This window comes from Neofelis nebulosa, chromosome 9, assembly GCF_028018385.1.
Source record: "Neofelis nebulosa isolate mNeoNeb1 chromosome 9, mNeoNeb1.pri, whole genome shotgun sequence".
Lineage (NCBI taxonomy): Eukaryota > Metazoa > Chordata > Mammalia > Carnivora > Felidae > Neofelis > Neofelis nebulosa.
The window spans coordinates 141,731,962-141,759,728 of NC_080790.1; the positions used below are offsets into that span (position 1 = coordinate 141,731,962).

Sequence of the window (27,767 nt, forward strand, 5' to 3'; positions counted from 1 at the left end):
CCCATGGGGAATATCAGTTGTGTCTCTACCAAGGATGCAGAGAAAGACAAGGCAAATTCTGTTGCCCGTTTCAGTTGCAATGCTTTCTGGAAACTTTTATCTGGACTTGTCTGGTTTTCTATGTCCTCTGGTGTCTTTACTGTTTGATTTATGTCCTCACAAGCCTCCAGGCTTCTCCAGTTTAACATCATCATGTTAGCTGGCTTCTCTGGAAGCCACAAGTGAGTGGAGGCTGAGGACCACGTGGGTCTCACTTTGTGTTTGTGGAAATAACTTCAGGAGGATGACACTTCCCTGCACCCTCAAGTCTTCTGCAGCGTCTGACTCCTTCCACACCTTCTTTACATGGGATTATCCTTATTATTTTCATTTTTTCCTATTTCAGTGTAGGCGATGAAATTGTTCCGAATGTCTGCGATGAGCCTCGGGACTGGAAAAGATGAAAACTCTTTCCAACTTTATATTGTGTGCTTTGTGCAGTGCTGAGTGTTCTTAGGTAAATTTCAGAATTCATTATTGATCTTTCTGTGTTGGTAAATTTGCGATAGAGAATTTTTCCAGTTGTCCCCTAGGTGGAAATACTCTGAATTTTCAGAAGCGGCACGTGTACTCGAAAATGTAAGTGGAACTGCAGTCGTGAAGGGAGAGAATCAGTGATTACCTGCAGGGCCAGTACCTCACAGAGTTCTTCAGTTGTGTTTATATGTGCAGGTTCTCTTGTGTCCCGGGAGCAGTTGTAACTGGTACTTTGTCTCATGATACCTTATGGGAGTTTTACACCTGAAATCTAGACATGTTTCTGTTCATTCTTTTATGTGGAATTTCAACCTCCCTTTTACAATGGGACAAAATAGCTCTGCAACTCATATTGTATTTAAAAGCTGAATTACCCATGAATTAAGATAAACATACCTGAGACCAATGAATGTGCACAGGTAACGTGTTTCTCTCAGAAAACACATTTCCAGGCCCCCTGCAGGACTCCAGGAACCCCCATCTCCTCAGAGGTCTTTGTGGCCTTGCACAGATGTCTTTGTCAGGGAGGGAAGCAGAGTGAGGACAGGCATGGGATGGCAGGTTGAGCTTTGACCCTGGGGTGGCCCTGAATCTCTGTGTGGTGCTGGGCTTTTCTTTCATTCCTTCATGTTCTGTCTGTTCTCAATGTGCAAATAAAAAGTCTTCAGATCTGGTGGAAGAGGACACCAGAGGGGTCTTGGACATAGATGTCTGCCTCTCTGGAATGCGTTCATTTATTAGACTGGCATTAGTGTCATCAGTCTTCTAGACTAGGACTCCTTGGCTTTCTTCATTTGTAAACATGGGCAGTGATGTGTGGTAACAGTAGTTTCTCCTTGTGGCATCTGGTACCTTCAGGTCATAGGTGGGACCTCGTGGGAGGGTAGAGTTTTCTGGCACTGATGTTCCATTCTACTAGAACCCATGAATGAACAAGGGGCCAGGTGCCAACACCTGCTTCATTGTGTTTCAGCTCCTGTGGGCATTTCTGCTTCTCTCTCATACCAACATACCTGTCACTTCTGTTCCGTAGGTCCCTATGGATGCAAGAGGACCTTCTTCTTTACCAGGTCCACCCTACAGGCCCTTCCCCACAGATCCCCTTTATCACTGTTCATGGGCTCTATGTGCCACCGCCAGCTCCTTGGTGTTCTCAGGGACAGGACTCACCACCTCCACCTCTACTATTTGTGAGGTGATCTTAACAGTATAAGTTGATATGTTCAGCATATTCAGCTTCTGTGTTGTTGAGTCTTTGAGAAGACGTAGAGATGGCTGCACAGGCTTTGCAATGCAAGGGTGCTGCTGGCTGAGGACACTGTTAAGATTCTTCAGCTTTCTCAAGACACACATATGTTGGGCTGTGTCATTTTCCCTTACTGAGCTGGGCTGCAGGTGTCTCTTGTGGAGAAGGAAAGAGTCTCTTCATAGAAAAGCAGGCGTATCAGTTCTGTAGACATGCCTTGTACAGAGTCCATGTTCCTGGCCCTGTGAGAGATGAGGCACACCCCCCTCAGGGGCTTCAAGTGTCCTAATGCGGAGAGAGTAACATGCATCAAATGACATGGAGCTTCTGATCTACAATAGTGGCAGCTCCAGTAATGGGCCCTCAAGTACAAGAGATGGAGACATGAATCTCATGGGAATGAAATGGAGACTGTGCATGAGAAGGGATAGCTGAGATGGTGCAGAAGGGAGGGTGTTGGACTCAGTGAGATGGAGTTGGAGGCCATTTCTGGCAGGGCCCACAACCTGGGCAGGGAGAGCGAGCGCAGCGTGAAGTCCACAGAGAGTTGCTGCCTGGGTTCAAGGACAGTTCATGCAGGTATCATCTCTGAAATGTCGTTGTGGCCAAAGTGCGGCCAAATTAGTTCATTATCTAAATAAAGACTGTTGTTTCCCTTGGTTTTCTGAAGGTTCTGGATCTGTGTGAAAGAATGCCCTGGAGATTTGTAGTTTAACTTGGTTCTTATGGGATGCTTGTCTGCCTAAGTTTGTGTGCCTCTGTGAGACTAAGTGTGACGAAAGGTTGTAGATCAGCTTCCTTGGCCTTCAGCCTGAGTCAGACTCTTAGTGGGGAATTCAGGGTTGACCAGGAAGCGCCCCTGCTGGACTCTTGTCACCGCACCCCTGCACCTGCTGTCACCACCCTGCCTGAAGGTTTGCATCTCCGAAACTTTCCTCACAATTTCCTGAGGCTTTGCCTGTGTTCCTGCTGTCTCAGCCTTAATGCCAGCTCTCAGCGGGGCCATCTCAGAGCCTCAGCTTTGTAATCTGAGAAGCAGGGACAATGTTGATCTCTGAGGTCAGTGCGATGAAGAGGTGGTTAAGCACACAAGAAATTTGTAAAATGTATGGGATGAGTGGGCATTCACCCTTCTCAGGGTGGAAATGAATGTGTCTGCACACAGATCATCAACAGATGTTCATTCAATTTCCTGAAACTGAGGGTATAATGCCTGAGGCTGGGAGATTGGCAATTCCTGTTTCAAAAGATACAACGAAGACCCCTGTGTGTTTTCTATTAAAATTCAGGTCCTTCTTTACAAAGAAGGAAAAGATAAGTATGAGAATGTGTACACCCAGGGATCTAACTCTAAGATCTGAAGATAATCGTCTTCCATTACAGGCACACACACACAAATGCAGCCACACAAATATGTGCTCATCCAAGGCCACAGATGTATTGTAGAAGACCGAATGCATTGAGGAGAACAGAAGATCCCTTTGCAATGACTCAAAATCACTTTGACATAGAGGGCAATCAGTTTGAAATTTGAAGAGGACACTGAACCATTACAAACCAGCTATGGTTATTATATATTTAGAGATGGTGTCTAATCTGCCCCTTGGTCTGAATGGTTTCCCTGCCCACCCCGTCCCCTCCACGTTGTCCTTCCTAATGTCCCCAAATACACTTGTCATAGTTGTGTTTCTGTGTCAGCGTCTGCTTCCAGTAAATCGACACTCCTTCCCCATCAATTGTACACTTTGGGGTTCCTGTATACGCAGTTAACCAACAGGTAGAATGTATAGTGTTGGTGGAAGAAGACAGATCATTCTTTGGGGTTGTATTGCCTGGAAGGGACCTATAGTTCCATCTGAGGAGTTGGGTACATCCTTTAGGGAGCTCTGGTGGTGGTTGTTAATTCTGTACATAGATACTCATGAGCACACAGCGCACGTGCTAGTTGATGGGGTTTGTGCTGATGAGCAGGGCAGGTCTCCAGGAAAGGGTCTATTCTGATGGTGAGGAATGGATTCAGGAGACCAGTGAGGAGGCCCTGCATTGATTCTTGGCCCTTGTGCACCTTACCAGCTGCCCCCAGTAGCACCAATCCAGGTGGCCTCCAAGGGGGCAAATGGCGCAATTTTTGTGGCGAGTCACACGATGTCCCATAAAGCTCCCCCTGTTGCCATATTGAGCCATGGGGAAGGCAGAGGTCCATGGTCTGAGATAGGTTCCTTTGACATCGCCCAGGAGAGTTGTGTGTAAGCATATGGCTCCCTCTACATCGGCCAATCCAATCCACTTTTCCCCAGGGACCCTGAACCCTGTGAGTCCTTTTTCCTCCCAGCTTAGGGAAGCAGCTAGCCCTCCAGCAGCTTTTGGGTCATGGCTGGGCCACCAAGGGTAAATGTCTGGCTGTCCACATGCTGCCAGCATTGCTATAGCAAATGTCAATATGGGCAGCTGCTGTACGGGGGATTCTCCTCCATTGTGATCAGGGCCTGGGACAAAACATGACAGGAAAGGGGGAGAGGCAGGAGTGCCCTGTGCTCCTGGACAGGGCTGCATGCACAGAGCAGATAGCCTGAAGCCTGGGGAGACATGGAGAAAGAGACAGGTAAGGAGAGAGACACTGGATGAGTGATAGGGGAATTGGGCAAGTAGAGAGTAAAAGGAAGAAACAGAGAGATGTGGTTAGAGGGAAACAGAGACAAAGAGGAAGTACAAGGAGGAAAGTAGAGACCTGGTCCAGGTATGTGGACGGGGTGAGATGGGTCAGGGGACAGAGGATGTATGAGTGGCTCTGAGTGCAGGGGCAGAAAGGGCTGGTATCATGGGCATCAGAGTTCTGTGACTCCAAGGCTCCAACATCCCTGGGGCCAAGCTTTGCAGAGGCCATTGCATTTGAAAAGATGTGTATCCCTCATTCCTCCTGGGATTGTGGGACTCAGCCTCATGTTCTGTCATGGAGAGGGATGTCTTGAGGGTGAGTGTGCTGCTCTTTAGCAGGTAGACACCAGAGCCTGCCCTATGGGGAGGTGACCCAGAGCCATCTCCCTCACTGCCCCAGGCCCTGTTGGATTTCCCCCCTCCCCCCACCAGCTGGCCTTCCTCATGTTCTGAACCCAGGCATCAGTCATTGTGTTGCCCCCAGGTGCTGCAGTCTGGACCTGGCAGAGGTGGACTGCTGATACTGATAAAAGAAATATTTGACAATAAGGTCCATATTCTCCTCTGGAACTAGCTGTGTGCATCAAAATAGTGGGTTGCTATCCTCCTGTCCACAACCAATCTGAGGATTCCAGAAGGTATGTGAACCCTTTAAAACACCATAGTCTTCTCTTACATCAAATTCAAAGACATTTTCTTGTCCCAGCTTTCTTTTAATTCTGAAGAGATGGCAATTAGTAATTGAAGGCATAATGGTCCTATAGGAAATTGACCTATATGACTGATGGACATTATTTCATCCATCTGTATCCCTAAAGCACATTTCATTGGAAATATTAGCCAAGGATACATACCGTGAATTCATAACAGATGTGTAGCTACCTGTAAGTTGCATTCTGACCTTGTCACATATGTGTCATCAAAGATAGTATTAGTGACTTTTCAGATAAGTTCTCAACATCAAGATGGTAATGTTAGAGAATCTTGTATAAATGGAATTTCACAGATTCTAAATTAGGAATTATTTTTCATTTTTAATGTTTCTTTTTTTCTTTTTTTGAGAGAGCCCGAGCTGGGGTGGGGGGAGAGAGCAGGAGACACCGAATCTGAGGCAGGATCCAGGCTCTGAGCTGTCAGGACAGAGCCTGACGTGGGGCTCAAACTCAGGGACTGCAAGATCATGACCTGAGTGGAAGTAGGACGCTTAACCGACTAAGCCACCCAAGCGCCCCAGGAATGATAGTTTATTGGCAAAGGAGGAGAAATTAAAAATAGTGTAAAGGATGTCTATTTTATTTTATTTTTTTATTTTTTTTTATTTTATTTTTTTTAAAAAAATTTTTTTTTCAGCGTTTTTTATTTTATTTTTGGGACAGAGAGACAGAGCATGAACGGGGGAGGGGCAGAGAGAGAGGGAGACACAGAATCGGAAACAGGCTCCAGGCTCCGAGCCATCAGCCCAGAGCCTGACGCGGGGCTCGAACTCACGGACCGCGAGATCGTGACCTGGCTGAAGTCGGACGCTTAACCGACTACGCCACCCAGGCGCCCCAAGGATGTCTATTTTTAATTTAAACATTGTTCACACATTTGTTGTATTAGTTTTAGGCACACATTGTAGTCATTCCATATGTCTATAAATTATGTTGTACTTAAGCACAAGTGTAGCTATCATGTGAAAGCATGCAACAGTATTATTACAAGATTGACTCCATTCCATTGGCTGTCCCTTGTATCCCTAGGACTCATTCATTCCATAGCTGGACGTCGGTATCTCTCTCTCAAAGGTGTCAACTCTTTATCTAACCTGGGTATTTTGGTGGTAAACACAATTACCTCTTATTCAGCATGTGTAAGTTGGCGGTCTATTTTTCTGTGAACATTGCTTAAAGCATGACAAATGATGTCATTACGTTAATAAATTCGGTTTCATTCTCCACTCACCAGAAAGGAGAAGAAAAAGATTTCTTTGTGTCTCAGGCCCTGTCACTAAGACCCTTCCCAGTGTGGAGAACAGGCTTAGTTGCCCAGAGCACCTCGGTCTCTCAGCTGAGCGACCAGAACCTTCAACATTGCAGGAATTCCCATGGTGGCCAGTAGAGAGAGCTCGAGTACTACAGATCCGGAGGGGCGAGTTCCTCTGCCTAGGCAGTGATGGCCAGCAGAGGGCGCACCATCGGCTTTTCTGACCCAGGGCACCTCAGGGCAGGAAGGGCTTCTGTTGCTCCCAGAGGATGTAGGGCCTCTGCTGCTGCCTCAGGACAGAGAGCAGAGCTGCGTTTCCAGCGGGTTCTGCCGCCCGCCCCAGGGGAGACCTTGGGAGCTTTGCAGCAACTTGGCATCTCCTGAGTCGCCAGAGAGAAGCTGCAATGTTGTACTGAGTGCTGAGGAGGGGGCGCTGGGTGGCTTCCCTGGTCAAGCTGGTTACTGAGCAGCACAGGCCCTTGCAATTTCGGGGCTGTTCCCGTGTTTCCTTCCTCCCCTTCCCGGACAGTATTTGAACAAGACGTATTTTACTAAAGGACTCGTGGATTGCGGGGTCCCACGACATCACCTCATAGATGCAGTCGATGGTTTGTTCCAGATTCAGGCTTGTTTCCGGGAAGAAACCCTGACAGAAGTTCAGAAGAACGGGAGCTGCATTCCGTTAGGACGTGAATACATGAAATGCTCCTCTCACGACCTTCTAGAAGAATGAGCTGGGACCCAGTTTCTGAGTCCTGCTGGAACCAGAGACCGAGGTAAGGGCACAAACTGTCTCCCACATCATACATGCTTTTTTAAAAAATTTCATGGTTATTTTTCCAACCTAGTGAAGTGATTGAAAACTACAGAAAACCTGGTAGGTAGCTGTCATTAACCTTATGTTATCTTTTAATTTAAATTGCAGGGAGTAAAGATACAGTGTAGTATTAGTTTCAGGTGTACATTATAGAGCAACCCTTTCACACGTCACCCGGTGCTCATCCCAGGTGCACTTCTTAATCCCCAGCAGCTGTTTCACACATTCCCCACCTGGCTGTGGAAGCCCTCAGTTTGTTTCCTAGTTAAGAGTCTGTCTGTTTGTCACTGTCTCCTTTCTCCCCCACCTCTTGTTTTGTTTTGTTTCGTTTCCATGGGTTAGTGAAATCACCTGGTATTTGTCTTTCTCTGACAGGCTTATTTCACCCAGCATAACATTCTCTCGCTCCATCCACCTCATGACAAATGACAAGATTTCATGTTTTTAGGGCTAAATAATATTACATTCCATATACTACATCTCAATTTATTCATCAGTTGATGGATGCTTGGGCAGTGTCCGTAATTTGGCTGTTGTAGAAAATGCTTCTGTAAACATCAGGGTGCATGTATCCCTTTGAAGAATTATTTTTGTATTCTTTGTGTAAATACCTCCTAATGAAATTGCTGGATCGTAAGGTAGTTCTATTTCCAGTTTTTTTTTTCTTTTGACAAATCTCCATGATGTTTTCCAGAGTGGCTGCACCAGTTTGCATTTCTCCCCACAGTGCAAGAGGGTTCCTCTTTCCCCACATCCTTGGCAACACCTGCTGTTTCATCCTTCATTGATTTTAGTCATTCTGACATGTGATATGTTATCTCATTGTACTTTTGAATTTAATTTCCCTGAAGATCAGTATTGTTGAGCATCTTTTCATGTGTCTCTTGGCCACGAGTATGTCTTCCTTGGGAAAATGTCTATTCGTGTCTTCTACCCATTTTTAATTGGATTTGTCATTTTTTGTGTGCTGTATAACTTTATATATTTTGGACACTAACCCTTTATCAGATGTCATTTGCAAATATCATTCTATAGGTGTTTTAGTTTTGTTGATTATTTCCTTGGTGACGGAAGGTTTTAATTTTTATAAAGTCTCATTATTTTTGCTTGTGTTTCCCTTACCTCTAGAGATATATCTACAAAGACGTTTGTACAGGCAATGTCAAATAAGATACTACCCGTGTTATCCTCTGGGATTTTTATGGTTTCAGGTTTCACACATAGGTCTTTATCCATGTTGGATTTATTTTTGTGTATGTTGTAAGAAAGTGGTCCGTTGTTTTGTTTTGTTTTGCAGGTTGCTGTCCAGTTTTTCCAAAACCATATGTTGAGGAGACTTTAAGTTTATGTATTTATTTTGAGAGACAGAGAGAGCATGCAAAAGAGGGGCAGAGAGAAATGGAGAGAGAGAATCCACGCATGCTCTGCACTGCCCTGAGATCAAGACCTGAGCTGAATTCACAATCACACGCTTTGGTGACTGTGACAACCATGTGTCCCAAGACTATGTTTTTTTTCCCATTGGATATTCTTTCCTGCTTTGTTGAGAATTAATTGACCATATGTGTGTGAGTTCATTTCTGGGTTTCCATTCTATTCATCTATGCCTCTGTGTTTTCTTGTTGTTGTTGCTGTTGTTGTTTTTGTTTTTGTTGTTGTTGTTGTTGTTGTGGTTTTGCCAGTACCATACTGTTCTGATCAGTACAGCTTTGTAATATAACCTGTAGTCTGGAATTGTGATGTCTCCAGCTTTGCTTTTCTTCTTCAAGTTTGTTTTGGCTGTTTGGGGACTTTTGTCATTCCATACAAGTTTTGAGATTATTTGTTCTAGTTCTGTGACAAATGTTTTTGTTTGTGTGATAGGGATTTCATTACATGTGTAGATTGTTTTGAAGAGTGTAGACAATTTAACAGGATTTTGTGCTTCCCATCCATGAACATTAAATGTATTCCCATTTCTTTGTGTCCTGTTCCATTTCTTTCATCAGTGTTTCATACCCTTTAGAGTACAGGTCTTTCACCTCTTTGGTTAGGTATATTCCTGGTGTCCTGTGGTATTTGTGAACCTGTCAATGGGATTGATCCCTTTCTCTCTGTGTTAATTCATCATTTGTGTGTAGAAATGCAATACATTTATGTACATCAATTTCTGTATATTGTGACTTGTCGAATTCATATATCAATTCTAGCAATTTTTATGAGAGTCTTTCATATTTTTTATAGAGCACATCATGTCAGTTCCAAATAGCAAAAGTGCTACTTCTTCCTTGCCGATTTGGATGCCTATTTCTTTTTGTTGTCTGATTGCTGTGGCTAGGATTTCCCGTGCCATGTGAATAACAGTGGTGAGAGGGGTCATCCCTGTCTTGTCCCTGACCTTGGAGGAAAAATTTTCAATTTTTCCCCATTGAGGATGAGATTAGCTGTGCGTTTTTCATAGATGACCTTTATTATGTGCAGGTAGGTTGAGTCTCAATGTACTTTGCTGAGGGTTTTTATCATGAATGGATGTGACATTTTGTCAAATGGTTTTCCTGAATCTGTTGAAAACATCATATTGTTCTCATCCTTTCTTCTATTACTGTGGTGCATCATGTTGATTGATCTGTGAATGTGGAACCACCCTTACAGCCCAGGGATATATCCCACTTGATTATGGCAAATAATTCTATTAATGTATTGTTGACTTTAATTTGAAGGTATTTTAATGAGAATTTTGGCATACATAGTCATCAGGCTATTGGTCTGCAGTTTTATTTAAAAATTTTTAAACATTTTGTGAAATGTTTATTTCTTTACTTAGATAGAGTACATAACAGTGAGGGAGGGTCAGAGAGACAGGGAGAGAGAGAATCCTGGCCATGCCCCGCACTGTCATGGCAGGGTCCAACGTGGGACTTGAACCCACACACCACAAGATAATGTCCTAATCCGAAATTAAGAGTTGGACAGTAAACCGACCGAGCCACACAGGCGCCGCTGCAGTTTTCGGTTTTAGTGGAGGCTTCATCTGGTTTTGTTATCAGGGTAATGATGGCCTCATAAGATGAATTTGTAAGTTTTCCTTCTTTTTTATTTTTTTGTAATAATTCGAGGAGAATACATATTACCTCTTCCTTAAATGTATGGTAGATCCATCAATGAAGCCATCTGGCCCTGAACTCTTGTGTTGGGGGGAAATTTTTTTAATTACTGATATGGTTTCTTTCTATTTTCAGATTTTAGATATCTTCCTGTTTCAGGTTTGGTAGTTTGTGTGTTTCTAGGAATTTGTTCGTTTTTCTCAGAGTGTCCAATTTGTTGCATATAGTTTTTAATATTATCTTCTAACTGTATTTTTGTGGTGTTGACTGTTATTTCTCCTTTCTTATTTGTGATGTTATTTATTTGAGTCCTTTCTCTCTTCTTTGTTAAAAGTCTGCCTATGAGGTTTTCAAGTTGATTACTGTTTTCAAAGAACCAGCCTCTGGTTTCATTGATTTGGTCTAGCGTCTTTTGGTTTCTATATTCCTTGTTTCTGCCTTAATCTCTATTATTTCCTTCCTTCTTCTGTTCTTCTTCTCATTCCTTTATTTGTAAGTTAGGATTGTTTGAGATTTTTCTTGCTCTTTAAGGTAGGCTTGTATTGCTATATACTTCCATCATAGACTGCTTTTGCTGTATTCCAAAGGTTTTTACCAGTGTATTTTCATTTTCATTTGTTTCAATGTATTTTCTCATTGATTTCCTGTTTGACCCATTCATTTAGTAGCATGTTATTTAACCTCCATTTATTTGTGGCCTTCCCCTCCTGCCCCCCACCCTTTTTTTGCGGTTGACTTCAAGTTTCCTATCTTTGTGGTCAGAAAAGATGTTTGGTTTGATCTCTGTCTTTGGGTACCTGTTGAGGCCTGATTTGTGACCTAGAATGTGATCAATTCTGGAGAATGCCCCATGTGCGCTTGAAAAGAATGTGTACTCTGCCATTTTAGTATGGAGTGTTCTGAATATGTCTGTTAAACCCATCTGGTCCAGTGTACCATTCAGAGCCATTATTTCCTTGTTGATTTTCTGTTTATAGATTCTGTCCATTGATGTGAGTGATGTGTTAAAGTCCTCTATTATCATTGTGTTATTATAAATGAGTTACTTTATGGTTGTTGCTAAATGTTTTATATACTTGGTGATCGCATGTTGGGTGCATCAAAATTTACAATCATTGGATATTCTTGTTTGGCTGTCCCCTTTAGTATGAAATTGTGTCTGTCCTCATCTCTTGTTATAGCTTTATTTACTTATTTACTTATTTATTTATTTATTTATTTATTTATTCATTCATTCATTCATTTATTTATTTATTTATTTATTTATTTAAATTTAAGTCTTAGTTGACATACAGTGCATTCTCGGATTCCGGAGTAGAATTCAGTGATTCATCCCTTACATACAACACCCAGTGCTCATCACAGCAAGTGCTCTCCTTAATACTCGTCCTCTGTTTAGCCCAGCGCTGACCCATCTCCCTCCATCAACCTTCAGGTTTTTTTTTCTCTAACATTATGATACTCATGTGGTTTGTTACCACTCTTCTCTTTTCCTGCCCCCTTCCCTAGTTTTCATGTGTTTTGTTTCTTTTTTTTTTTTTTAAACGTTTTTTATTTATTTTTTGGGGACAGAGAGAGACAGAGCATGAACGGGGGAGGCGCAGAGAGAGAGGGAGACACAGAATCGGAAACAGGCTCCAGGCTCCGAGCCATCAGCCCAGAGCCCGACGCGGGGCTCGAACTCACGGACCGCGAGATCGTGACCTGGCTGAAGTCGGACGCTTAACCGACTGCGCCACCCAGGCGCCCCTCATGTGTTTTGTTTCTTTTTTTTTTTTTTTTTTTTTTTAATTTTTTTTTTTTCAACGTTTTTTATTTATTTTTGGGACAGAGAGAGACAGAGCATGAACGGGGGAGGGGCAGAGAGAGAGGGAGACACAGAATCGGAAACAGGCTCCAGGCTCCGAGCTGTCAGCACAGAGCCCGACGCGGGGCTCGAACCCACGGACCGCGAGATCGTGACCTGGCTGAAGTCGGCCGCTTAACCGACTGCGCCACCCAGGCGCCCCATCATGTGTTTTGTTTCTTAAATGACACATGAGTGAAATCATATATTTGTCTTTCTCTGATTGACATATTTCACTTAGCATAACACATTCTAGCTCCATCCACATCGTTGCCAATGGAAAGATTTCATTCTTCTTGAAGCTGAGTTATATTTCATTGTATATACGTATGTATGTGTATATGAACATACACATATGTACATATGCGTATACATATGTACACACACACAGACACACACACACACCACAACTTCTTTATACCTTCATCAGTTGATGGATACTTGGGCTTTATCCACAGTTTGGCTACTGTTGATAATTCTGCTATAAATATTGGGTGCATGCAACGTCACTATTAGGTATTTACCCAAAGGGTACCAAACTACAGTCTCGGTTTTAAAGTTTATTTTGCCTGATATAAATATTGCTATTGGCTTTCTTTTGACATTATTGGCACGATAAATGTTTCTTCATTCCCTCACTTTAAATCTGCAAGTGACTTAAGTCAAAATAAGGCTTTGTAGGCAGCATCTATATAGGTCTTGTTTCTGTTTGTTTGTTTATTTGTTTGTTTTGTCCATTCTGATGTCCTATCCAATGTCTTTTGATTGGAGCATTTATTCCATTTATATTCAGAGTGATTATTGATAGGTATATATTTAGTCCCATTCTACTAGTTGTTTTGTCATTGTTTCTTGATGTTTTCTCTGATCCTTTCTTGTCTGTAACACTTTTAGTCTTTCATTTCCACTCAAGAGCCTGATTTAAATATTCTTTTCTTTTGACTGGTAGTACATTTCTTTACTTATTTTTAATATTTCTTCTTTTTTTAAATATAAGCCCAAGTTAGTTACCTTATAGAGGAATACAGTTTCAGCAGTAGAATTTAGTGATCCATCAAGTACAAAATATACCCAATACTCATCCCAGGTGCCACCCCTATTGCCCATCACCCATTTAGCTCATACCCCTATTCAGTAACCCTCCAGGAACCCTGAGCTTCTTCCCTCTATTTAACAGTCTCTTATCATTTGACTCCCTCTCTGTTTGTATCTTATTTTTGCTTTCACTTCACTATGTTCATCAGTTTTATTAAATTCGACAGATGAGAGAAATCATAGGATGTGTGTCTTTCTCTGACATATTTTGCTTAGCATAATAAAGTCCGGTTCCATCCACGTTGTTGCAAAGAGCAAGATTTCATTCTCTTTGATCACCGAGTAATAGTCCATTGTATGAATATACATATCTTCTTTATTCATCCTTCAATGGCCATTTGGGCTCTTTCCATAATTTAGCTATTGTTGATAGTGCTGCTTTAAACATTGGAGTACATGTGCCACTTCGAGTCAGCGTTAGTGTATCCTTTGGATAAATACCTAGTAGTGCAATTGCTGGGTCCTAGTGTAGTTCTATTTTTTGTTTTTGTGATGAATCTCCATACTATTTTCCAGAGTGGCTACACCACTTTGCAGTCCCACCAGCATTGCAAAAGGGTTCCCTTTCCCTGCATCCTTGCCAACATCTGTCATTTCCTGAGATGTTAATTTTAGTCATTCTGATAGGTGTTAAGGGATATCTCATTGTGGTTTCGATTTGTATTTCAGTGATGATGAGTGAGATTGAGCATCTTTTCATGTGTGACCAATCTGGATGTCATCTTTGTTAAAGTGTCTCTTCATGTTTTTTGCCCATTTCTTCACTGGATTATTTGGTTTTTGGGTGTTGAGTGTGATAAGTTCTTTATGGATTTTGGATACTAACCCTTTATCTGATATGTCACCTGCAAATATCTTCTCCCATTTCATTCAGTTGCCTTTTAGTTTTGCTGATTGTGTCCCCTGCGGTGCAGAAGCTTTTAATCGCAGGTCCCAATAGTTCATTTTGGTTTTTATTGCCCTTGTTTCTGGAGACATGACAAGCGAGAAGTTGCTGTAGCAAGGATCAAGGAGGTAGATTGCCTGTTATCTCCTCTAGGATTTTGATGGTCCCTGACTTACATTTAGATCTTTCATCTATTTTGAGGTGTGTGTGTGTGTGTGTGTGTGTGTGTGTGTGTGTGTCCTTTAAGAAGAGTGTCCAGGTTCATTCTTCTCACTGTCCAGTTTTCCCATTACCATTTGCTGAAGAGACTCTTTTTTTTCCATTGGATATTCTTTCCTGCGTTATCAAAGATTACTCAGCCATATGTTTGAGGGTATATTTCTGTTCTGTTCCATTGATGTCGGTCTCCATTTCTGTGCCCATACCGTACTGTCTTGATGATTGTGGCTTTCTAATACACCATAAATCCAAAGTTGTTATGTCTCCAGCTTGGTTTTCTTTTTCAATATGACTTTGGCTATTTGGTGTCTTTTCTGGCTCCTTACAAATTTTAGGGTTGTTTGTTCTAGCTCTGTGAAGAAAGCTCGTGTTATTTTAATAGGGATTATATTGAATGTGTCCATTGCTTTGGATAGTATTGACATCTTAACAATGTTTGTTCTTCTAATCCATGACCATGGAATTTTTTCCATTTCTTTGGGTTTCTTAAATTGTTCTCATAGATGATTTATGGTTTGTTCCTTGGGTCTCCATTGGAAGAGAGTCTGAGCTAGGGTTAGGGTTTGGTCCAGGACATCACCAGGGCCAAAGCGACTCCAGTCTCGTGATCTCCCTCGAGGGCTGAAGTGAGGGACAAGGCAATGGTGAGGCTCAAGTGTTTGACTAGGTTTCGAGATCAGGTTAGGTTTCAGTTGAGGGTTCTGGTTAGGGGTAGGGTTAGGGTTAGGTTCCAGGAGGCTCCAGGCGCTGAACCCACAGCATTGCATTTGTCTCCCTGATAGGCTCAGTTGAGGGTACAAGGGTGGGTGCCGGTCAGGATTAGTCTTTGGCTTCCAAGGCCAAACAACTCTATGGGCCACTATTCGGGTAGACCTCTGGAATCCTCTCTGGAAAGTGCAGCCGGCCCTGGGAAAAGACATGCTGATGTTCCAGGTTGCATGCCCAGTATTTCTGTTCCAATTCTCCAACCCGTGTGCGTGCTGTTGTCAGACTTTGGAATTGGGTCCCCATGGGGTCAGAGCCTTAGCTAGGGTTAGGTTTAGGGTGCGGTCCAGGGAACTCGTCAGGGCCAATGCGACTCCAGATTCCTGATCTCCCTCAAGGGCTGATTTGAGGGTCCATGCGAGGGGAAGGGTCAAGTGTAGGTTTAGGGTTCGAGTTAGGATTAGGTGTAGTTTGTGGGTTATGGATAGGGTTAGGGTTAGTGTTAGTTCCCACGAGGCTCCTGGCATGGACCCCACAGCAGAGCAGTTATCTCCCTGAAGGGCTCATTCTAGTCCACAACTGAGGGTTCCAGAGAGGATTAGTCTTTGTGTTCCAAGGCCAGACAAATGTATAGGCCACCCTTCTTGGGGGCCTCAGGAATCCTCTCGTGCAGCTGCAGTCATGCTTTGGAAATGACATGGTGATGTTTCAGCTTCTATGCCGAGTATCTCTGTACCATTTCTTGGACCTGTGTGCATGCTATTGTCAGACATTGGAATTCGGTACCCAAGGTGAGAGAGCCTTAGCTAGGGTTAAGGTTCCGTCCAGGGACATCGCCAGGGCCGTAGCGACGCAGTTTCATGATCTCCCTCGAGGGCTGAATTGAGGGCCCATGCGAGGGTGCAGGTCAAATGTAGGGTTAGGGTTAGAGATACAGTCAGGTGTACATTGTGAGTTATGCTTAGGGTTATGGTTAGGGTTAGTGTTAGGTCCCAGGAGGCTCCAGGCCTTTCCCCCAAAACAGAGCAATTGTCTCCATGAAAGGCTGAGTGGAGTTCATCAGGGAGGGTGCTGGTCAAGAGTATTCTTTGGGTTCAAAGTTCAGATAAATATATGGGCCACCCTTTGGGTAGGCCTCAGGTACCCTCTCGGGCAGCTGCAGTCACACTTTGGAAATGACATGGTGATGTTCCAGGTTGCATGCCGAGTATTTCTGCACCGATTCTCCAAACTGTGTGCGTGCTGTTGTCAGACTTTGGAATTGGTTCCCCATGCGGAGAGAGCCTTAGGGTTAGGGAATGGTCCTGGGACGTCGCCAGGGCTGATGCGACTCCAGTTTCGTAATCTCCCTCAAGGGCTGATTTGAGGCCCCATGCAAGGGTGCAGATCAAGTGTAGGGTTAGGGTTCGAGTTAGAGTTAGGTGTAGGTTGAGGGTTATGGATAGGGTTAGGGTTATTTCCCATGAGGCTCAAGGCATGGACCCCACAGCAGAGCAGTTGTCTCCCTAAGGGCTCACTCTAGTCCACAAGGGAGGGTGCAGGAGAGGATTAGTCTTTGGGTTGCGAGGCCAGACAATTGTATGGGCCACCCTTCTGGGAGGCCTCAGGAGTTCTCTAGTGCAGCTGTAGTCGTACTTTGGAAATGACATGGTGATGTTCCAAGTTACATGCTGAGTATTTCTGCAGGGATTTTCGACCCCGTGTGCATACCGTTGTCAGACTTTGGAATTGGGTCCCCATGGGGAGTGAACCTTAGCTAGGGTGAGAGATTGGTCCAGGGACATCTCCAGGGCCGAAGCGACTTCAGTTTCATAATTTCTCTCGAGGGATGAATTGAGGGCCCATGGAGGGTGAGGGTCAATTGTAGGGTTGAGGTTAGAGACAGGATTAGGTGTAGGTTTTGGGATATGATTAGGGTTACAATTAGGGTATGGTTAGGTCCCAGGAGGCTGCATGCACTGAATCCACAGCAGAGCAGATGTCTCCACGAAAGAATGAGTGGAGTACACAAGGGAGGGTTTCAGTCAGGAGTAGTCTTTGGGTTCCAAGTCCAGATAAATGTGTGGGCCACCCTTTGGTAGACCTTAGTAATACTCTCCTGTAGCTGCAGTCGTGCTTTGGAAATGACATGGTGATATTCCAGTTTCCATACTGAGTATCTCTGCACCGATTCTAGAACTTGTGTGCATGATGCTGTCAGTCTTTGGAATTGGGTCCCCATGGATAGAGAGCCATAGGTTGAGTTAGGTTTCATTCCAGGGACGTCGCCTGCACCAAAGCGAAACCAATGTTATGAATTCCATGGTAGGCTGAAGTGAGGGCACATGTGTGGCTGTGGTCTGATGTAGACTTAGTGAGATAGATAGGTTAGGTATAGATTGAGGGTTATAGGTTAGGTTTGTGGTTAGGGTTAGGGTTAGGTCCCGGGAGGCCCCAGGTGCTGAACCCACAGCAGTGCAGTTCTCTCCCCGAAGGGCTGAGTGAAGTACACAAAGGAGGGTGCCGGTCAGGATTAGTCTTTGGGTTCTAACGCAAGACAAATGTATGGGTCACCCTTTGTTAAGCCTCAGGAATCCTTTCATGCAGCTGCAGTGGTGATTTGGAAATGACATGGTGATGTTCCATGTTCCATGCCCAGTATTTCTGCACCGATTCTCCAACCCGTGTGCGTGTTGTTGTCACACTCTGGAATTGGGTCCCCATGGGAGAGAGACTTAGCTAGGGATAGGGTTCGATCTAGGGAAGTTGCCAGTGCTGAAGCGACACCAGTGTTGTGAATTCCATGGAGGGTTGAAGTGAGGACATATGCGTGGCTGTGGGTCTGGTGTAGACTTAGTGAGATAGACAGGGTTAGGTGTAGGTTGAAGGTTATATGTTAGGGTATTGTTAAGGTTAATGTTAGGTCCCAGGAGGCTCTAGACACTGACCACACAACCAGGCAGTGGTCTCCCCGAAGGGCTGAGTGGAGTACACATGGGAGGGTGCCTGTCAGGATTAGTCTTTGGGTTCCAAGGAACGAAAATGTATGGGCCACCCTTCATTTAGGCCTCAGGAATCCTCTAGTGCAGCTGCAGTCACGCTTTTCAAATGACATGGTGATGTACCAGGTTCCATGCTGAGTATTTCTGCACCGAGTATCAAACCCATGTGCGTGCTATTGTCACACTTTGAAATTGGGTCTTCATTGGGAGAGAGCCCTCACTAGGATAAGGGTTCGGTCCAAAGACATTGTCAGGGCTGAAGCCACACCAGTGTTGTAAATTCCATGGAGCGCTTCAGTGAGGGCATATGGGCGACTGTGGGTCTGGTGTAGACTCAGTGAGATAAGGTTAGGTGTGGGTTGAGGGATATAGATACGGTTAGGGTTAGGGTTAGGTCTCAGGTGACTCCAGACACTGACCCAACAGCCGAGCAGTTGTCTCCCTGAAGGGATGAGTGGAGTACACAAGGGAGGGTTCTGGTCAGGATTAGTCTTTGGGTTCAAAGGCCAGATAATTTTATGGGCCACACTTCATGTAGGTCTCAGGAATCCTCTCCAGCATCTGCATTCATGTTGTGGAAATGACTTTGTGATGTTCCACCTTTTATGCCAAGTATTTCTTCCCCAATTCTCGAACCCGCGGCCATGCTGTTGTCACACTTTGGAATTGGGTGTCCATGGGGAGAGAGCCTTAGCTAGGGTTAGGGATCAGTCCAGGGAAGTTACCAGGGTCGAAGCAACACGAGTGTTGTGAATTCCATGAAGGGCTGAAGTGAGGGCACATGCGTGGCTGTGGGTCTGGTGTAGACTTAGTGAGAAAGATAGGGTTACGTGTAGTTTGAGGGTTATGGTTAGGGTTAAGGTTAGCGTTAGAGTTAGGTCCCAGGAGGCTCCAGGCACTGACCCCACAGAAGAGCAGTTGTCTCCGTGAAGGTCTGAGTGGAGTACACAAGTGAGGGTGCCGTTTAGGAGTAGTGTTTGTGTTCCAAGGCCAGACAAATGTGTGGGCGACCCTCGGGTAGGCCTCAGGAATCCTCCCGTGCAGCTGCACTCACACTTTGGCAATGACATGGCGATGTTCTAGGTTCCATGCCGAGTATTTCTGCACCAATTCTCCAACCCGTGTGCATGCTGTGGTCAGACTTTGGAATTGGGTGCCCATGGGGAGAGAGCCTTACCTAGCATTAGCATTCGGTCCAGGGATGTTGCCAGGGCCAACGTGACTCTTGTCATGATCTCCCTCGAGGGCTGAATTGAGGGCCCATGAGAGGGTGCATCGTCAAGTGTAGGATCATGGTTGAATTATGGTAAGGTGTACATTAGGGTAATGGACAGGGTTAAGTTCAGTTCTCAGCAGGCTCCAGGACCTGAACTCATACCAGTGCTGTTGTCTCCACAAAGGGCTGAATGGAGTGCATAATGGAGGGTGCCATTCAGGATTAGTCCTTGGGTTCCAAGCCAGACAACTGTATGGTATTCTCTTCGATTAAGCCTCAGAAATCCTCTCTTTTAGCTGCAGTCGCACTTTGGAAATGACATGGTGATATTCCATGTTCCATGCCGATATTTCTGCAAGGATTCTTGAACTCATGTGTGTGCTGTTGTCAGACTTTGGGATTTGGTCCCCATTGGGAGAGCGCCTTAGCTAGGGCTTGGGTCGGTCCAGGGACTTCACCAGTGCCTATGGGACACCAGTGTTGTGAATTCCATGCAGGGCTTAAGATTGGGCACATGCACCGCTGTGGGTCTGGTGTAGAGTTAATGTGATAGATAGGGTTAGGTGTAGGGTGAGGGTTATGGTTAGGGTTATAGGTAGAGTTAGGATTAGGTCCCAGGAGGCTCCAGGCACTGACCCCACAGCAGAGCATTTGTCTCCCCGGAGGGTTCATTGGAGTACACAAAGGAGGGTGCCAGTCAGGATTAGACTCTGGGTTCCAAGGCCAGACACTCTATGGGCCACTCTTCAGGTCGGCCTCAGAAATCCTCTCCTGTAGCTGCACTTGCACTTTGGAAATGACATGGTAATGTTTCAATTTCCTTGCTGAGTATTTCTGCACTGATTCTCGAACAGATATTCCTGCTGTTGTCAGACTTTGGAATTGGGTCCTCAACATGAGACAGCCTTAGCTAGGGTTTGGGTCAGTGCAGGGAAGTCACCTGGGCTGACACAACTCCAGTCTCGTGATCTCCCTCAAAGGCTCTATTGAGGACCCACGCGAGGGTGAGAGTCAAGTGTAGGGTTAGATTTAGAGATAGGGTTATGTGTAGGTTCAGGGTTATGGTTACAGTTATGGTTAAGGTTATGATTTCGTCCCAGGAGGCTCCAGGCACTGAACTCACAGCAATTCATTTGTCTCCACGAAGGGATGAGTGGAGTGCACAAGGGAGGGTTCCGGTCAGGATTGGTCCTTGGGTTCCAAGCCAGACAACTCTATGGGATTCTCTTCGTGTAGGCCTCAGAAATCCTCTCTTGTAGGTGCAGTTAAGCTTTGGAAATGACATGGTGATGTTCCATCTTCCTTGCTGAGTATTTCTGCAACGAATTTCGAATGCTTGTGCTTGCTGTTGTCAGACTTTGGAATTGGGTCGACATGAGGAGAGGGCCTTAGCTAGATTTATGGTTCGGTCCAGAGATGTTGCCAGGGTCGAAGCAACACCAGTGTTGTGAATTGCATGGAAGTCTGAAGTGAGGGCACGTGCTCGGATGTGGATCTGTTGTAGAGTTAGTGTGATATATAGGGTTACATGTAGGGTGAGGGTTCTGGTTAGGGTTACCGTTAGATTTAGGGTTAGGTCCCCGGAGGCTCCAGGCAGTTACCCCGCAACAGATCAGTTTTCTCCCCAAAGGGCTGAATGGAGTACACTAGGGTCTGCACTGATCAGGATTATTATCTGGCTTCCAAGGCTGGACGAATGTATGTGCCACCCTTCGTGTAGGCTTTAGGAATCATCTCGTGCAGCTGCAATCACACTTTGGAAATGACATGGTAATATTCCACGTTCCATGTCAAGTATTTCTTCACCGATTCTTGAACACATGTGCATGCTGTTGTTAGAAAATATACAAATGTACATTTTCTAATGGAATGATATCTCCTTTGATGTCATTGGGGTGTTAAAGTGCCCTACTATGTTTGTATGAGTATCAATTCTTTACTTTAGGTTTTTACTCTTTTGTGTATTGGATGCTCTCAGGTTGAGCACATATATGTTTACAATTGTTCTCTCTTTTTGTTGGATTATACCTTTTATTATTATAGTGTCCTTCTTTGTCTCTTGTTATGGTTTTATTTTGAAATCTATTTGTCTGATATAGGTATGGATACTGAAGTTTTCTTTTGATACTTTAGTTCTATAATTAGTCTCTTGTAGGTAGAAGATAGATGGGTCATATATTTCATTCATTCTGTCACCCAGTGCCTTTATTATGAGGAGAGAGAGAGCAGGCACGGGAGGGTGGGTTGGGGGGAATGGGGGAAGATAGAAAGAGAGAGAATGAGAATGAGGATGTATCTTAGGCAAGTTCAAGCTCCAGATTGAGCCCAACTGGGGCTCAATCCTGTGATCCTGGCATCATAGCCTGAGCTGAAATCAAGAGTGGAAATCTCAAGCGATTGAGCCATCCAGGTGCCCCTAACTGTCACCCAGTGCTTTTGATTTGAGCATTTATTCTGTTTCCTTTCAAAGAATTGATATACATGTCTTGTCCTTTTATTACTTGATGATGGTTGTTTCTGAATCTTTCTGATCCTTTCTTCTCTTTCTCTTTTTTATGGTTTGCTGGGTTTCTTTAGTAGCACAGTTGAAATTAGTTGTCTTTAGAGTCTGCATATGTATTAGTGGTGTTTGATTTGTGGTTATTATTAGGTTTGTACCTAAACACTTGTGAATATAGAAGTCTATATTAAGTTGACAGTTGTTTAAGTTTGAACCAGTTCTTTACTCCTCTCCTCCCTGTGTTGTAGATATGCAGTGTCATATTTTAAAACCTTTCATATCATGAATACTTTGGCTGATGTTTTACAGATATACTCATTTTTATTGCTTTTCCGTTTCACACTTTAATACTGTCACTTTAGGTGTTTCTTTTCCACTTAGAGCATCCCCTTTAACATTTCTTGCAGGGGTGGTTTGTTGGTTGTGAGCTTACTTAGTATTTATTTGGGAACCTCTTGATTTCTCCTTCCATCTGAATGATAGTGTTCTGGATAGACTCTCTCTGACTGCAGATGTTCTCCATTCAGCACCTTTACCATACCATACTGCTCACTTACGGTTTCAAAGTTTCTTCTGAAAAACATGCAGTGATAACTTTATGGGGATTTCCTTACAGGTAACTGTCATCTTTTGTTTTCCTGTTGTTAAAATTTTTCTTTATCATGACATTTTGTGTTTTAATTACTATATGACTTGGTGTGGATCTGCTTCTGTTGAATATATTGGGGGTTCTTTGTGCCTCCTGCTTCTGGATCTGTTTCCTTCCCCACATTAGGGAAGTTTTCATCTATTGTGTCTTCAAATAAATTTTCTGGTTCCATTTCTCAGAGTTCTGAGAATGAGAAAAAGGACAGGAAAGACCTATTGAAGGTTCTCTGATGAGTCACTAGATTTGCATGCATGGAAGATAGATTTGGGACTCAATTGAACAACCTACCTTTAACTTCAAAGAACTAGAAAAAAAAAACAATCTACGTCGAATGTTCTCAAAAGGGATAAAGTAATACATATGAGAGTGGAAACCAATGAAACTGAAACCATGAAATCAATAGAAAATATGAAGAAGACCAAAAGTGGGTTTTCAGAAGAGTGAAACAAAATTGTCAAGATTATACATAGACTATGTGAAGACAGAGATAGGACCCAATTCAAAATAATTATATATAAAAGAGGAGACATTACTGATACCAAAGAAACATAAAGGCGACAAACAGGCAACTATGGCCAAATTAGATGCCAGCAAACCGCCTACCTAGAAGAAATGGATAGGTTCTTAGAAACACACAACCTACCAAGACTGTATCAGGAAGATGTAGAAGGTTTGCGCAGACCCATTAAAGGAAGACTGTATCAATACAAGAAGATAACCAATGTAAGTAAATTGAATCAGTAATCGAAATTCTCTCAGGGAAGAATAGCCCAGGACCAGGTGGATTCACTGGAGAATGTGACCAAACATTTGTAGAAGAAACTAACAGCAGTCGTCTCACTGATTCAAAAGGAATGAATACCACCAAACTCATTTCATGACACTGGAATTACCCTGGTAGGAAGCCAGAGAAGGATACTACCTGAACAGAAAACTATAGGCCAGTATCCCTGTGATGAATATAGATGAATAATTCCCGGTAATATACAGGCAAACCAAATTCAGCATCACATTAAAAGGATCACTGGCCGTGATGAAGGGTTTTTTCCCTGTAAAGGAAGGATGTTTCAGAAATGCAAATCAATGTGACCCCTCACATAATTGAATGAAAGAAAAATCAACCACAAATCAGACTCTTAACTATAAATAGCAAACAGAAGGTTACTAGAACGGAGGTGGGCAGGGGGATGAGTTAAATGGGTGATGGGCTAAGGAGGGCACTAGTAGTGAGGAACACTGGGTGCTGTAAGTGATGGATGACTACATTCTATACATGAAGCTAACATTACACTGTGTGTTAACCAACTGGAATTTAAATAAAAACTTGAAAAAATAAATACTAAAGAAATACATAAATAAATTTAAACTAAAATAAATGAATACTATTTTTAAAAAAAAATTTAATGTTTATTTATTTTTGACAGAGAGAGAAAGAGAGACAGGGCCTGAGCAGGGGAGGGGCAGAGAGAGAGTGAGACACAGAATCCAAAGCAGGCTCTAGGCTCTGAGCTGTAAGCACAGAGCCCGATGTGGGGCTCGTACCCACAGACCGTGAGATCCTGACCTGAATCCAAGTCGGACACTCAAGCAACTGAGCCACCCAGGCGCCCCATACATTTTAAAAATTAAAAAGAGGGGTGCCTGGGTGGCTTGGTCGGTTAAGCGTCCGACTTCGGCTCAGGTCATGATCTCACCGTCCATGAGTTCGAGCCCCGCGTCGGGCTCTGTGCTGACAGCTCAGAGCCTGGAGCCTGTTTCAGATTCTGTGTCTCCCTTTCTCTCTGCTCCTCCCCTGTTCATGCTCTGTCTCTCTCTGTCTCAAAAATAAATAAACGTTAAAAAAAATTAAAAAAAATTAAAAAGAAAACTCATGTGACAATGTCAATAGACAGAGCAAAAAAGTTCTGAGAAAATTCGGTATCCATTTGTGCTAAAAAACTCTAAAAATTCCGTGTAGAAGTAACATATCTCAAGATAAGAAAGGCCATTTATGTGAAGCCCACAGCTAACAACATACTCAATAGTGAAATTGTGAAAGATTTTCCTCTATGATCAGGCACAAGGCAAGGATGCCCTCAATATGTGAAGGGGATTGGGTCATGCAGGCTTCTGGTTATAGAATGAATAAATCACAGATAGAAGATATAGCATAGGGAACATAGAGAGTGGTACTCGAATAGTGATGCGTGGTGACAGATGATAGCTACACCTGTGTTAGTGAGCAAAATGTATACACTTGTCCAATCACTATGTTGTTCATCTGAAACTGATGTAACATAGTGTAACAGCTATTCCCAAATAACATGATTTTTTTAATAAGGTAAAAGAATGAAATAAAACGTTTAATGTAAATGAACCTGTAAATATATAATCAAGAAATGCAGTAAAGTTCCAAACTAGAAAGTCACCATATCAAATTCTGTAGCATTCCTATATGCTAACCAAATTATCTAAGAAGGAAAGAAAACAATCCCACTTACAGTAGCATCAAAAACAATAAACTTTATAGTAATAAATTTAGCCAAGGAAGTGAAAGATCTCTCTACAGAAAACTATAAAACCTGTGTGCAGAAATGGAAGAAATTCAATTTGGATGAAAGAAACAGGAGAACACACAAGTCAGTGAAAAGCCATCCCACGTCCATCTTTCAGAGGAATTAATATACATACAATGTCCATATTATCCAAAACCCTCTAGAGATTCAGTGCGATCTCTTTCAAGACTCTGATGCAATTTTTATGCAATTAGAAACACATATCCTAAAATGTATTTGGAACCACAAAAAGACCCCAAGTAGCCAATGAAAGAAAGAACAAAACAGGAGGCATCACACTTCTTGATTTCAAGCTCATTCTAACACAAAGAAATCAGTTATGTCACTGGCATAAGCACACACACAAGACAATGGAACAGAAATGGAGAGCCAAAACTAAACCCATACATGCACAGTCAACTAGTATTTGACAAGGGAGTCAAGAATACACAGTGGAAAAGGGTAGTCTCTTGAATAACTGGTGCTGGGAAAAATGGATATTCACATGTGTAAGAATAAAGCTTAGCACCTTGTTATACCACTCCAAGAATTAACTTGAAATGGATTAAAGATATAAATGAATGGTACGGAAACAAAATTCTTCCTCATCGTTTCAGCTCTTACTATGCCAAGACGGAGCTGTTGAGGTGGTGAGGGCTGGGTGGAGAGTAGTCCTGGAAATAGAAGCCTGTGTGTGTGGAACAGACTTTCTTTAGTATGGAATTATCCCTCTGATCCTTTAAGACTAGCCACTTCCTTCCCTACATTTGCAGACACAGCTAGTACCCTGCATGCTGCCAGCAATTCACTGCTTTGTCTCCTCCAACTCCTAGAATTTCTAGGTGGGACCCAGTGGGAAGGGTGGAGTTTAGTGGCACTGATGCTGCCCTGTTGAAACCAGGTGGAGGGGAAGGAGACAGGTACCATTCTGGCTTCACTGGGGTTCAGGTATGTTAGTGTTGGTGTTGGTGTTGGATTTTTCACCTTTTACCCTACCAAATCTCAAAAGTTTAATTTCTGTCCTGCAGGTCCACGTGGTTTCCAGGATATTTCCTCCTTTCCCAGAAGTGCCCTCCATGTCATACCCCATGGGATGCCCTTTATCACTATCCGTGGGCAGGGCCACTCCCACCTTCTCCAAACTGGGGTCCTCTGGGACTTCACCTTTCTCCTCCACCATGTAGAAGATGATATGACCAGTATGAGTTGATTTATAAAACACGTTTTGTCTTTTACTTGTCATGTGTTTGGAGAAGATGCAGTGATGGCACCACAGGGCTTTCAGGTCAGCCTGAGTGAGGACATTGTAATGTTCTTCAAGTTGTTCAGGAAATGCATAAAATGGGCAGTCGTTTCCCCATAGTGAGCTGGGCAACACGTGCCTCTGATAGAGAAGGAAGGAGGCCTTATACATGCTGACAGACATAGCACTCCCTAGGATGTAGCTTGTACAGAGACCATGTGCTGGGCTGTTTGAGGGATGAGACACACCCCTAACTTATTTTCTAGCGAGTTGAGACCTGAGCTGTTCACAGCTGCTTGATTAGTTATAAAAACACCCGAAACAAGGCCCTGTAAACCTTCCTCAAGAGACAGGATCAGATCTCCCTCTTGTCCTCAAGGGTCACCCGAGGCACATGAAATACCCTCTGCCCCTGGTAAGGGACCCAAGAGTGTGAATGAGTTGAATATAATGAAACATGTGGCGGATGGTTTGTTTTTCTTCCACACAGTCTATGCAAATCAGAATCAACCTCCATCCACCTCCATCTGTTATGAGACCTAGAATGTGGTGCAGCTCCCATGGAGAATATCAGTTGTGTCTCTACCAAGGATGCAGAGAAAGACAAGGTAAATTCTGTTGCCCGTTTCAGTTGCAATGCTTTCTGAAAAACTTTTATCTGGCCTTGTCTGTTTTTCTATGTCCTCTGGTGTCTTTACTATTTGATTTATGTCCTCACAAGCCTCCAGGTTTCTCCAGTCTAACATCATCATGTTAGCTAGTGCCTCTGGATGCCACAAGTGCATGGAGGCTGAGGACCATGTGGCTCTCACTTTGTGTTCGTGGAAATAACTTCAGGAGGATGACACTTCACTGCACCCTCAAGTCTTCTGGAGCTTCTGACTCCTTCCACACCTTCTTTACATGGGATTATCCTTATTATTTTCATTTTTTCCTATTTCAGTGTAGGCCATGAATTTGTTCAGAATGTCTGCTATGAGCCTCGTGACTGGAATGGATAAAAACTCTTTCCAACATTATATTGTGTGCTTTGTACTGAGGGTTCTTAGAAAAATTTCAGAATTCATTACTGGTCCTTCTGTGTTGGTAAATGTATGATAGAGAATTTCTCCAGTCGTCCCCTAGGTGGAAATACTCTGAATTTTCAGAAGCGGCATGTGTAATCAAAAATGTATGTGGAACTGCAGTCATGAAGGGAGAGAATCAGTGATTACCTGCAGGGCCAATACCTCACAGAGTTCTTCAGTTGTGTTTATATGAGCAGGTTCTCTTGTGTCCCGGGAGCAGTTGTAACTGGTACTTTGTCTCATGATACCTTACAGGAATTTTACACCTGAAATTGAGACATGTTTCTGTTCATTCTTTTATGTAGAATTTCTACCTCTCTTTTACAATGGGACAAAATGGCTATGCAACTCATATTGTATTTAAAAGCTGAATTACCTTTGGCTCTTTATCCATTCATCAGTTGATGGACATTTAGGCTCTTTCCATAATTTGGCGATTGTTGAGAGTGCTGCTATAAACATTGGGGTACAAGTGCCCCTATGCATCAGTACTCCTGTATCCCTTGGATAAATTCCTAGCAGTGCTATTGCTGGGTCATAGGGT

General features: G+C 43.5%; 1 long non-coding RNA gene across 1 annotated transcript; it reads left to right on the forward strand.

Annotated features, from left to right (window-relative positions):
* The first annotated feature begins 4,655 nt into the window (after positions 1-4,655).
* LOC131486125 (uncharacterized) lies at positions 4,656-26,789 on the forward strand. The gene is made up of 3 exons (XR_009249196.1): positions 4,656-5,055; positions 6,940-7,158; positions 26,647-26,789. It is a non-coding gene; the product is annotated as an uncharacterized LOC131486125 (long non-coding RNA).
* Positions 26,790-27,767: the final 978 nt, after the last annotated feature.